Source organism: Phaethon aethereus (assembly GCF_964289735.1).
Source record: "Phaethon aethereus genome assembly, chromosome: 2".
Lineage (NCBI taxonomy): Eukaryota > Metazoa > Chordata > Aves > Phaethontiformes > Phaethontidae > Phaethon > Phaethon aethereus.
Window position 1 is genome coordinate 65,730,674 of NC_138582.1, and position 13,894 is coordinate 65,744,567.

The window sequence follows — 13,894 nt, forward strand, 5'->3', positions numbered from 1 at the left end:
AGGCTTCACACAAAAAACCGGACTGAAACATATAACTCGTATCAATGAGCATTGCCACAAGTTCACTCTTTCTCCTCAAATATTATGACAGGAGAATGACAAACAGGAGAACACATCTGCCACCCGCCTCTGTCAATGTACCGCTCCTGCAATGAGGGTCTAACCCCACAATATGAATCACTATGAGAATCTCTCTCAACACAAAGACTTCACTCCCTTCCTCTGCTAAAATACTCATTTTACCTGAAAAGAAATAGTGGCAATGCAAATAAAGGGCCATAAATACAAGCAGTAAGAAAAGACTAGTTGTTCTGATGTCATGTACATTGTAATACACATAGATGATGCCATAGATTTATTTTTTCCTCTCCAAGTCAGACTCCTTAGAAACAATTCATCTTACTGGGGCAGTTTTTAACAGTTTTTAACTATTTGAAAGCCTTAATTAAGTTGATCTACTTATATCAAAGTATTTTTCTATTCTGGCTCTATATGCTATAGATTTTCAAATTGTCAAAAAGTACCTGCTTGACAATGGTGTTATTGTTTTGGAGAGGAGAGGGAGCAATAATTTTAGCCATTTTATTGTAAAGCACCTTGCAAAAACAAAAAGCCAGGGTTGAAAAACGTTAAATGAAATGTTAAATGAAACTCTGTAACATAAGCTTCTGTTTTGACAGTTCAGAAAATGGTAAATTTAAAAAAGTGGCTGCCACCACCACCAACTCTTTGCAAAGCTACCCATTTGAAAAATTTAGGATAACTGAGTGTTTTACGCGAGCTCACCAGAATGTCTTGACAGCGTCACCATCAGAAGCATCGTAACGCAGGAAGAGTTAGACTACATCAGAGCCCGGCCACTCGACACAGCGTTCAGATCTCAGCATCGCAGTTATCAGAGCCTTGACCCAGCTGCTTTCCATAACCATGCATTACCACCTTCATAGGCATTTACGACAGACCAGCTTTTATAAAATAATTTCCAGTCATCTTCAGTTTCATCACTCCTCTCAAAGGGATCCTTTCCTCCTCTGGGTCCCAGAACAGAGACGCATCGCAGGCAAGGGGCAAAACGAGATACTACCTGTAGTCAGTGTGTGAGACAACAGCACATCCACTATTGTCTTAGAGGTAAACCTTACTAAACACAGATACTTACAGAAATAAAGTCTTCCGAAAGTTGGAAATGGGTTATTATTAGTCTAAAATAAGAAGGCCGTTCACCTTCTCCTCTCTAGTTTTTGCCAGGTGGCGAAAAGACTACAAAGGACACTGAGGAAGATACACTATGCATTCACATGCTAAAGAAACATGAAGACTGCATGTGAGACTGACATTATTAGACTACCCCCTTTACAGCAGTCATTTTGATTGACAGATTATTATATTTCCATTGAGTCATCCCCCTAACTCTGACGCAATTGCTTGTTCACTGCAAATACACCTTTTCCCTGTTGGCCAAAAACTGCCAGCTTCATGCTGTGGTTTTCTCTTTATTCCCATGTGCTACAATGCCTGGCAACGGGGTTCTGAGACAGTATTGTTTACAACGTCTCACGTAGTGCAGATAATTATGAGTTTGCATGAGTCTGCATTGTCCAGACCTATGCATTTATTCAAATACTTACCAAAATCAGTAGGGTGCTCTAAAGAGATCCAGCTGAGTCTACAACAAGAATATTGTTCTACCTCCCCTAGAAGGAAGACCTGCTGCTGTGAACAATTCAAAGCCTTTAAATGCTGTCAGCATGCAAGAAAATGGAAAATTACATATCAGTGTATACCACAGACTCAAGTGCATTTTCCAGCTGCTAAAATAAATTACTCTCACATGCACAACAGAGAACATTTGAAACAAATCATGTCAGGCAAATGCCCAATAAAAACCGTCTCCACTGAGTGTAGTATACAGCATGCAACAAGTCCCTGACACTAGAACATTGAACGTAGCATTTTTTGTGAAGCATTGAGGCCAAAGAATTACCATAATTTCATAATAACAATAATAATTTTTATAAGCTGTTCAGCAACCATAGCATTTTCCGTAGCACCATAACAAATTATCCTCAGTTTCCATCTTATTAGAAGTTGGCTGTTACGATGCAACTTATGATTCTTGTCTCAGAAAAGTATGTGTTTCTTGCTATCTGCTAGAATCATCTTTCAGTTGTCACTGTGGCATTGCATACTTCTTAAGGTGAATCTACTTACTGCAGACAACACCCACTTGCCATATTATTGAGCTTCATCACAAGCTGAACTATCCTCATTCATCAGGTATAAGGAATATTGTACAGTTGTGTCTCATTTAACTTCACATAGATAATAGACTGGCTTTTGGTTACCTTCAGATGCTGCACATCACTTCCAGAAGCAGTGTAGCTCGTAGATTTAAATTTTTTATTTTTTTTTTTAAACCAGGAGGAGGCTGTCTAGTAACTGAGAACGCTTACAGTTTTTCAGTGTTGGGGCTGCTTGTTGAAAAAAAAAATCAAATCATTTAACATTTTGTTGTGTGTTGTGCAGAAGAATTCAGAAAAATACCCAAGTTAACACAATGCTTCTAGATCCAGAACTGTATCAATATAGTTCTATATGAACACATTAACCCATTGTCACCACAGGTCTACTATTCTTTGAACCTGCACGTGGATCTACAAATGTCTTTGAGCAGTGGAGTTTCATTATCTGAGTCATCTTTCGCATCCTGAAAGCAGTAGTGCATCACACGGTCCTAACACGTCTTAAGTCAGATGCCTTTCTCCACCGCAACGTTACAACACAGAAATGGTGAACGAAGAAGACACCTATGGTGAAAGATGTCGTACAGAGTTATTCATATTAAACATCTAAATATAACTTTCCCAACATTTTTACATTTTCAGAAAAGCAGGAAACAGAACAACTGCATAAACAGAAGCACTTGCCTTGGACTCTGGCATTCCTTAGGATATTGTTCCATCAAGACCTTTTTGGGATGTTTTGGCTTCTTTTACTAACTGCCAGTTAAACAAATGCAGTCAAGTAAGAACACATTGAATTGTTTTTTCAGTTTCTAAAGCCTGGCACTTCAGCAGCTTCTACCCATTACTTCATCACAAATAATAAGAAACGGTGGTGGATTTTTCTAAGATGTTGCCATTTGTACTAGCAGCCTTCTGACTCGCAACAGGTAACAGAAATTCCAGGTCAACATTTAGGTATAAAAGAAGCAACGTCATCACCTCCAACATTAAGCACACAAAATGAGCCTTCAACAGTGATGGTACAGCTTCTCAATAAGGTGCAATAGGGTTTGGAAATTAACTGGGGAAAATGTAATAATCACCTGTAAATGGTATGATACATCTGTTTTAACAGCACTGGCAGTAGTAAGATTTACAACTTCATAATGTTCTTCACGCTTAACAAAAGATACACAGTCCAAAGTCTCCCCAAATATATACTGTCCTTTCTCCTTTCCATGGGAGAACTCTGGAGATGGGTGTGGGTGCTGTTGTCTGGTGGGTGCTAGCTGCTGACCCATTTCCTGCTTTACTTCCAAATAAATTTTTACCACCCAGAAATGGGCAATTCAGCATAAAACACCCGCTCAGTATAACAGGTCTTAAACAATGTATTTCAAACTTTTTTTAATTTTCCTGTGATTTGTAAGTCTTCAAGATGCATTTAAGTCACACTCTCATGCCTGCTTTCACCACCAAGGCAGTCAGACACCTGGGTGGGGTGGGGGGACAGTAAGGAACCACAAAGCCAAAGGTTGCACTGCCGAAGGCATAATACAAATTATCAGATTTTCCAAATCCCATAATAAAAAAATACTTAGGAGTACACCTTAAAAATTTTGCTTTTTGAGTTTTTTTTCGGTAAAATGGAACATTTTCTGAATCTGTCCAACTTTGTGCTGTGCAGAAAACTGAGCAGTTCTAAGGGAGCACTAGACAAAAAACATTGTTATGATATCAAAGACAAATATAGCAGTCATTTGCAGAGCATGGGCAGTGAAGAGTGTTAAAATTTATATAAGTTGTTGATTCTTGGTTCATTGATCAAAGATCTGCTGGCATTAAAAAAAAAAAAACAACAAAACATTTCAAAGCAATTTCTTGCTTCAGCTTAGATGAACAATTATGTTTCAACCATACAAATTAACAAAGAGGAAGTGAAATATAACCCATTTTTTATGCAAATCCTAGCAGCAAAGTCCAACTCTGACCCCACATACACATTTAACAGTGGAACCATCCTGACTCTTCCACCCAAAGAAAGCAACTTCATATGTACCATAGAAATTAATGCAGCAGGATATGGAAATACTGGGATTGACCCAGGCGTAATGAAAACAAGGAGCCTGGAACATAGTTCACTGAGGAGACAGGAACTGCTAGATGGTAGCTAGAATGCTACTGAAAAATCATCATTCAAGACAAAATGTGCAGAAGCCCAGAGGCCACAATGAGCACGAACTAGAACTGCACTCACTTCGATGAGTGACTCTAGGGCAGCGATAACAAAGCACATATAAGCAAATGAATCCTGACCTACAACCTAAAGATTGCTAATCAGTGTAACCACATGGGGAGAGCAGTTACTAGGAAAGGATATTTGCATGACTACACCTAGATTTACTGCCGCAGTTTCAAGATACATTGGCTGGAAGAGGGAAAAGGGAAAGGACATGAACTTCATTTTTCTCAGGCCAGCAAAACTGGCCCACCTACTTTTAGAATTATCTTCAAGCATCCATTTCCAATTGTCAACCTTCACTTCTATAAAAAAAAGAAAGAGTTTTTTGACAGAGACCTTACAGAATTATCTTTCTTACAGTAACCCGATTAGGAACCATTACAAGGAGATGAATTTTACCATTACATTACACGACTGCAGGTGCTTCAAACAAGAACAGTGCTTCCTCTGTAATGCTGGAAAGACAGAGAGAGAAATTTTCCAAAGAGCACAGGAAGAAACCTTCTCATAAAGGCAATGAGGGAAATGTGAATACAAAAAAGCAAATTATGTCTTGACAGAACCCTAGATTTTTCAAATGTATGCTCACATGTTCAACTACGCTTGTCACATAAGTCCTGCTGGGATCAAACCCTTTCCCACATATGTGCTTCTGTCAATATTCTCACTGAAAAAAATCTGGGACTATGGGAGAAACAGGTGGTGATTTTATTCTCAAAAAGCCAAACTCGATGTATGCATAGATACTCAAAGTGAGATTTTTCAGTAGATAGTACCTTTAAAGTCACCGATTAAAATCCAGTCAAAGAAATTCAACATAGCCTTCTGTCATTATCAGGTAAGATATGCTACCTCATAGTTCTTTCAAGGCAGCAGGATAAGATCAGCCACACAACTGAAAAGCAGGTAATACAGATCTAAACTGCTTGCGTGTCCAAACCTGTCTCTCCCCACAGTTAACTGACGACTGTAACCAAACTGCAGGTTTTTGTTACTGCAGGGTGGAATTTCTGTATGATGCTGCTAACTTGCTGCATCACCTTTAGTATCTCCAGAGGTAGCAAAGGCGAAAGGCCATGACTGCTGAGCTACTTGCATATGTCCGGAGGTGACATTCCCAGGGTGGAGGTGCTGACAAACCTTAGTGACATCCATGCTGCACCATTCTTGATCTACTTAGAACTTCTCTGCCTGAAGGGAAGCACTTTCCACAGCCTTAAATTCACTTAAAATGCAAACTAGGAAAAGCATTGCCTATAATATCAACGGGGGGGTTAAATCCAATGAATAAGATTAACCAATTTCAGTGCAAATTACAAAATTCCATTCAGTTTAAACTAACTCATTAAACTCTCTCACATATTAACATTCTTAAGGCTAAATGACTAGTATGCAATTTCTAAATAATAAGAAACGGTGGTGGATTTTTCTAAGATGTTGCCATTTGTACTAGCAGCCTTCTGACTCGCAACAGGTAACAGAAATTCAATCAGTAAGCCGCAACAGAAGCCAAGCTTGTCACAAAAGGACCCTCTTCCCCCCCCGCCGTTATTTTACAGCCTGAAAATCCTGCTAGCCAAGACTAATCTCACATGCCTGTGACTTGTTTCGCTGTCTGTCACGAAGTTATGGCAGCATAACGTGAAAACAAGCACTACTGAAAGTGGCAGGGAAAAGTGCTGATTTATGATTTCTGTCCTTTTCAGAATAGATGGCTAGAAAGTTCACCGAGTCCCTGCTGCCAGATCACAGCTACCATACAGATTAACCTCCTGCTTCAGTTCACGTTTACCTTACAAATGACCGAAACCTGTTCTATAAACTGTCCAATTCTGCCAGTAGTAAGCAGATGCTACCAGTGTGCCATATTCTGTATAAACTTTGCTGTTTTACAAGTTTATATTACACTGGATCCTTCTGTCTCTCAAGTTGTTTTAATCCACTGGGCAGCTACTGCTATTTTCATCGAGGACATCAGGAATTGCCCCATACTTTTGTAAGATATTCAGTTCCATACTTGTGGGAAGAGATCAAACAAGATTTATTGTAGTCACTATGAGGCCAGACCATTTGCCTGACACTGATGAAGCTAAAAAAGGTCCTGGCATCTCCCAGCAGCAAACCTGCCAAATACTCAGCAGATAAATGAACAAGGGACATTCCCCTGATTCCCTCTATGGATACCACTTGGATTACGGTAAGAGAGAGGCAGTATCTGATGTAAAAAACTGTGGGAAGAAACAGGTAAAGAAGCAAAAGGAATAGTAAAAAAAGTAAGAAAAAGAGGTAGAGGTTGAAGCCTGAAGAACAGAACTTTTTCAGGTTCCACCTTCAGCTGTAATCCTTGTACATGCCATTATATACAGTGACCTCCTTCTTGCAGTCTCCTGCTGCAGTCTCCAGGGAGGAAAGATAACAATTTGTTGGCTACGTTTGTTGTACCAGCCTTACATTGCATTTCCTGACCCTCAACAATGGTCCACAGCACAGGAGAGTGGTATCACCAGTAACACCATTAAATCACAGAAGGGCTAGTCCGTAACACTCCAGTAAGTTACTGCTCAGTAAATTTCCCAGCTCACGGGTAAACTTTGCATTCTGAGAGACATCCTGGAAATAAAAAAAATTCACTTTTCCATAAGGATTGCAACAAACCTGTGGGTTCCACGGACCATCCACACTGACTCTGCTTCCACCCAAACTCCATCTCTCGTCTGTGATTCGTCTCATGACAAGCTTGCTCTTCTACCTTGGTGTGACGAAGTCGATGGACTCAACGGTCTTAGATTTACCTCACCTGCCTCCATGCACCTTAGCGAGTTACCTGTGGTCGGAACCCTGTTACTACAGTCTTTCCCTACCTTCACGGGAAGGAAGAGGTACATGGGGGAAGCCGAGGGGGGAAGCATTCATTTTCCCCTAAGACAGCAGAACTCAGTGCTGCACTCCAGTTCAAGTCTTGGCTTGCTACACAGGAAACATCGGAAGCGACCAGTGCATAAACGTTATCAGTTGTTGCCTCTCCCGTACCCCCTTAGCAGTAAGGAAGTCCTTTGCCTCCCCATGCAAACACCTTTACAAGGAATATGCATACCGGGAGAGGGAAGGAGAAAGCGGGTCAGCATATGCAAGACAGAATCATTCAATGAAAACAGATGACAGCCAGCCTACCAGCTATCCTGGTGCCTTGAGAAGCAGCACCCCAACAGTAGAAAAAATGAATGCTTAACTGCAGGTGACCTTGCACAGATGCCAGCTGCTGCCCATGTGAAAAACAGAGTGAACTGTCACAGGCCATTCTCTATGAGTAAGATTTGTGTGCACGTTAGCGTGTTTTATTTTATATATCACGTGAAACGAGAAAAGGAAATGAATGAGATTGCTCTACACAGGAGCTGCCTGGAAAGCCAAATGTACAAGATTAGTAAAAGGTGGCAGATGCTTCCATAGGGCTAGGGAAAAAAAACAAACAGTAGAAGAAGTAAAATGAGAAAATCTGCTGCAATGACGCGACATAGGCCTCTAGCCTCTGGGGGGGAGCTGGGGAACAGAGACAGACAGACATCCAGTGCCTTAAAATTGTCTCTGGGTCTTGAAAAACAACTTTCCAAAAAGTCAGTCCTTGGAAAAAGATTCAAATTGCAGATTTAAAGGAGGCAGGGAATTATTCACAGCTAGAAAATGTATGATGATTACCTGGAGTTACAAATAAGTTTTCACACACAGATACATGCTTAGTCTCTACCTAGGTAAGTATGTCTACACTATGAGAACATAAATGTAATGAAAGCTCAGCAAAAATTGTTAATGAAGGATAAAGTGGTAAATCAACTTCTGTTAATCTTATCTCCAAAAGAGAAGAAATTACTTTCTCAGAGAGGAACCTCAGAGGAACAAGTAGCTGCTACAACAATGAGTGTGCATTATTTTCAGCTGGATCAAGCAGTCATAAATTTGGGGAAGTCTTGTAACATCTGAGAATTAGTTTCCACATACATTCTGACAAAAAAGGCAAGAATCGAGACTGGTTTTATGCTAATACCTAAGTATTAGTTGGAAACAGGTCATTTGCTAAAATCAGATTTTTAATAGTCAAGGGGAAACTATCAACACAACTCAGAAAACTTAAATCTTCTTCTTACTGAATGTAATTCTGCCCAGTTTCACTGCTAGATAATTTATTCCAGCTCTCAGAGCCACAGATTATAAAGGACATCTACACTGGAAATCCTTACTGCTGAATTAGTAGGAATAAACATAAAGAGCCAAGCTAAAGCACCAACTGAAACTCCAATTTTAATAAATCCTGGAATAAATGTCCCATGTACCACAAATACGGATGTGCAGTCTGACTTGCAGATGGGCCTCTCTTTGGACTTTAAAATTTGCAGACATCTTCCTCTTTGCACTGAAATATTACTGTGCACAATTTGCACAAAATTACTGCAGGTGCAAAATGACGGATGAAGGCACAGCAGAAGAGTCTCAGAGAATGCTCTGGGACAGTGAATTAAAATTCCACATGTAAGTGTGTTTAGTAACTTAAATGGAAGGCCCCTAGCACATTAGAGATTGCGCTGTACTTGCAAACAGTCATTGCATCATCAGGAGATGCCAGAAAAAAAAAAGCTTCTGTCTCTCAAAAGCAATAAACTCTGTGGCACTGGGTTTTTTCCAGTTTTGTTTGCTAGCTAATGAGAATGAGGCAATGTATGAATGTACTCATCAGTAATGGACAAATTTTTGAATTTATGTTTTTGAGAAAGAACCCACTGTTGCAGGCGGGCTTTTAACAGAATAGAGCTGCATAAAACAATGCCAACTTCTTCACATATAGTTCAATAACAGCCAGGTTAACTAGCACTTCTAAAGAGTATCCTAAACCAACCCATATGTGGAGGTCTCCAGCTGCATAAAACTGTAGTCCAATACTTCAGCTTTGATATTTTGGGAATACTGAGTAAATTGAGCAAGAATCCTTGTGCTCCACCAATTCCTACACAGATGCAAAAATCAGTGAAAACTGAAGCCCAAAATAATGGTCTTCTGCTCATGTTTTATACAGATCAAAGTCTGTTTTCATAAACTTTTCATAAATTTATCTGTGGGAAACTAAACTAGTACTATGTCGTCCCTCGCCAATCCCACACCTTGCTAGACTTATGATACTATCCTAACCTCAAGCTTCACTTCCAGCAGTCTCATTTACAATTAGCTGAACCAATCATTTCACATTCAGATGAATCTTTATTCTGGAAAGTGTTGCAAATCTTTAATTGGGCTTGGGACTTTGAAAATATGTACATAATTGATTTCTTCAGGATACCATGGAGGGAGCAGTGAAGCAGAAACTGGATTGTTAACACTAGAATATCACCTGCTTAAGACACAACAGGAGCAGGATTCAGACATAAATCTGCTGATCCCAGAGGAAAACATAGATCACGTTCAGTAACTTAATGGCTTGTCCATGCAAGCACATTTGTGTCATCCTTTTTTTTTAAGACTGTATAAACTGTAAAAACTGAAACGCTGAGATTAAAAAAAGGAGCAGGATGTCAATTACTTCTACGGCTTGCTAAAGACAGTGTATTTCCAATTCAGTCTTCACCATAGATCCTGCAATATGTGAAAGGAGATGCAAAACTTCAAATAATAAAAAAAAACCACCTAAGTAATTGTATTATTCCATTACTTATTCATTAAATGTCTTTTCAGGATAGTCTAACATTAGTGTTACAAAGTTCTGTCTTTCCTCACACACAAATATTCCACTCTTACAAATCTACTCTACAATAGAATTATACTGACATTTTAAGAACCTTCTATACGTGTGTAAAAATTAGAACAAAACATGTTGGGCATGTGGTATAATTACTATGTTGGGTGTTTTTTTCCTCAAAAACATTCTTTTACTTGCCATATCATACAGGTAGCAACCTTGGAACAGAATGATTTTGTTTCAGAATACCTTACCTCTCTTTTAAAGGTTTTGTTAAACATTAACTAGTTACACACAGACAGCTCTCTTTGCACATTTCTAACAGGAAAAAAAATAAGGGAAAGCTGTAAATCAAGGTGTTATAAGACAAATGAGGTAACAATGAACAACAAACAAGGAAACACTGATAATCACAAGTAAGAATACTGACTTTATTCATTAGTTCCAGATTTTTCCAAACACTGAGAGCTTTCAGTATATATCTAAACACATTTTTTTCTATCTTTACTCATTATTTCCAGATTTTTCTGAACATCAAAAGTTTTTTTTCAGCACATTTGTAAAAATGTATTTTTTATCTTTGGTACAGGAGAAATATTGATGATACTGAACTATGATAAGCTAAGCATTTGCCTTAGCTTGAGGGGTTTTGTGGAGGGAGGGTTTAAATACTTTCCAATCCCTGTAGACTCACCTGATTTATGGTATATTTCAGTGAATAAACAGGACATTACCTAGCTATTACCTGTTCTTCCCTACCTTGCATTTTTTTAATACAATTTCATAAAGACAGCTGAATTTAACTTTGTGAATGAATGATTCAGGAGAGAAAAAATTATTAACACGCATTCCAAGTGGTCTGTATGCAGAACAAAAGTAATTCTACCTACTCATATACGATCAGTATCTGACTCATAAGTGCATTTCACTTCAAAAGGTTCATCTCTCTTCAAAAGGAGGTAACTTAAATCTAGAAAGAATAACTCTCATTTCAGTTTTCTTTGATGTGTTTAAAAGCCTTACAGTTTTCAACTTTATTATAAACACTTCTACAACTGAAGTAGCATTAATACAAAGAAACATTACTCCTTTTTCACAGACATTTCAAAAGAGGCACAGCATGAGAAAGACTCCTAAATAATTTAAAATTTGAAGCAAAAACAGAATAAGCAATGCTTTGACATTCAGCACAATAAATCTTTCCTCACCACACACAACTCACTAGTTATACTTATTGCCACCATTTCCCATTCTGATTTATGGTGGAAGCAAGAGACAGGAAACAATGACTTTTGACTTTTAACTTTTCATCTTAATATCCTTCCAACCCACTACACACAAGCAGGGATTAAAAGCCATTGCTCGTTCTCATTTTAATTTCTTGAAACAGTTTTATCTGTGCAGTTTGTAATGCAGTTATGCTTGAGCTCAGATTCAGTTGTCACAACTTAGTGAGTCACTGCGTATCAGCTGAGCTGTAGTAATACACCAGACATGCTTTTACCTAAATCTCCTTCTGATTGTTTGAATGTCTTGGAACACCTGGTAAATACAAGGTAGGCTACTACATCAAGATATACTTAAGATATACAACTTGATCACTTGTCTAGGTTTTTAATCTAAAAGAGTACTAAGCCATTTCAGCTCATGGTATCCTTATTATACTATACATATATTTTTGCTAAACACTTCAAACACTAGCATCAGATAGCCAGAAAGCAAGCATATGTCAATGAGAACACTTTCAATAGAACACTTTTCAAGACCATACCTAAATATATAATGGATGAATGCAAATAAAAACACGCCTGCTAAATAGGGAGAGAGAGGCCAAGCCGGGGGGGGGGGGGCGGTGTGGAAATCTGTGAGGAGGCCATCAACCATACAACTGCTTTCTGTATTCAATCACATGTATTAAAAGCGCACTGGAACAGAAATGCATTATGAAAACAGAGCTGGTTCTCTGATAGCAATCGCAGAAAGATGGAAAGAAAAACCAAAACAACTAAAAGGCCAGTTTGAAGAAAAATACCATGATTACCGGTCTATACTACCAAGACTTCAGAAATACACAGTTCCCCACTAAAGGAAGTCAATCGCAATAAAGAGCAATGACTCCAGAGTTGCAGTGTTAAAATTAAGGACAATTCTTCAGATGATATAAACCAATGCAGTTCCACCTTGCATCAATGGAAGATCACCTTAAGTGTCCAAGAATATTAATGAATTGTTCATTGAAGATATGTTCCATTTACAAGTATCTCTTTCAAAAAAAAAAAAAAATCAAGAACATAAAATATGGAAGCACTTAGGTATACAGCAGACATCTGGCAAAACAATGACAAATAGTAGGATTAACATTTAGACTTAGTTGGAATAATCTCATAAAATCCCTTTCATTAAATCAGTCTTTCATACTAAGTGATTCCTTTTCAATGCAATTAAATTCATTATGTTAAATGAGCACTATTATATTTGCAAGAAAATAAACATAAGTACTGTTTTTATGCTTGCCTGCCAGGTAAATCACCCTTTTATAACATTACAGGTCTATCTGTCGCAGGGTACTTAAACATACACATTTAAGAGTTGGTGGTGGTTACTCTCTTTTTAATTTCGACTTTTTTTTCCACTTACAAGTGCTTATACTTTCACAGAAATTGTAATACTACTTGGATAAATGATGCAATTACAACAAAGACATTGTCCTGTCTTCAGCATGGAACTCTAACAAAATCATTAAAAGCAGCTGCAAGAAAACCTGAGGCATTAAGAGAAAAATGTGGTGCAAGGCTTAGTGTCACAACCAGTTGTGTATTTTGATGATGAGACTTCAACTAGTGCCTCCATTTTTCTTGTTTGTTGTAACAATTGTCTTTTATACAGCAAGAATCATTTATCACAGAGTGGGATACACAACTCACCCTACCATCTTTTGCACCAGGTATATAAAAAGGGACTTAGTAGAAGGTTAGCCGAAGATTTTATCAAAACATGTAGGGTTTTTGGAACAGATATTTTCTTTCATGAAAAGGGATGGTGCAGTTACCTAATGTCTTACTTTTTCTTTGCAGAGGTTCAGTGTATGTCCTCACATATAAAGCAACGAAGATGGGAGTTGAAGAAATGGAAGTTTGAGTGAAGCCACATGTAATTTTCCAGGTTTGGTGATACAGGTGGTAACTACTAAATTTCCTTCTGCTGTGCAAGGGCAAAGACAACTGTCAGCTGAAATTAAAGCAGTGTCCACAAGGCATAATACTAGAGCAGGTTTATGTCAATCTCAGGTCTATGTGAAGAGGTAAAACCGGATTCTTAGTCTTCACATCTTCAGAAAGGACAAGATTGTGGTCCCGTTACTTCAGTGAAAATGCTCAAGAAAACAGCTCTGCAACAGTTATGACCATTTTTGAAGATCTCAGAACCACCTTTTGCTTGGGTCTGCTGCATATACACATTCTTTTACAAACAGCAGAAACAGCCTGAGAAAACTCTGCTATGCCTTGCATCACTTTCTAGGTTGGCAGTGCTGCTACAGACTTACCCTCTTTCCTCATTAATTCAGTTAGTAAATTTTCAGAACGCCAGATTGGAATATTGGGGGTATGGACAGCATACTCTCTTGTTTCATTTCCAATAGTGACGCCAGATTTGCTGTAAAACATTCAATTGTACAAAACAGTCAAATGCTTTAGAAATTGAAAT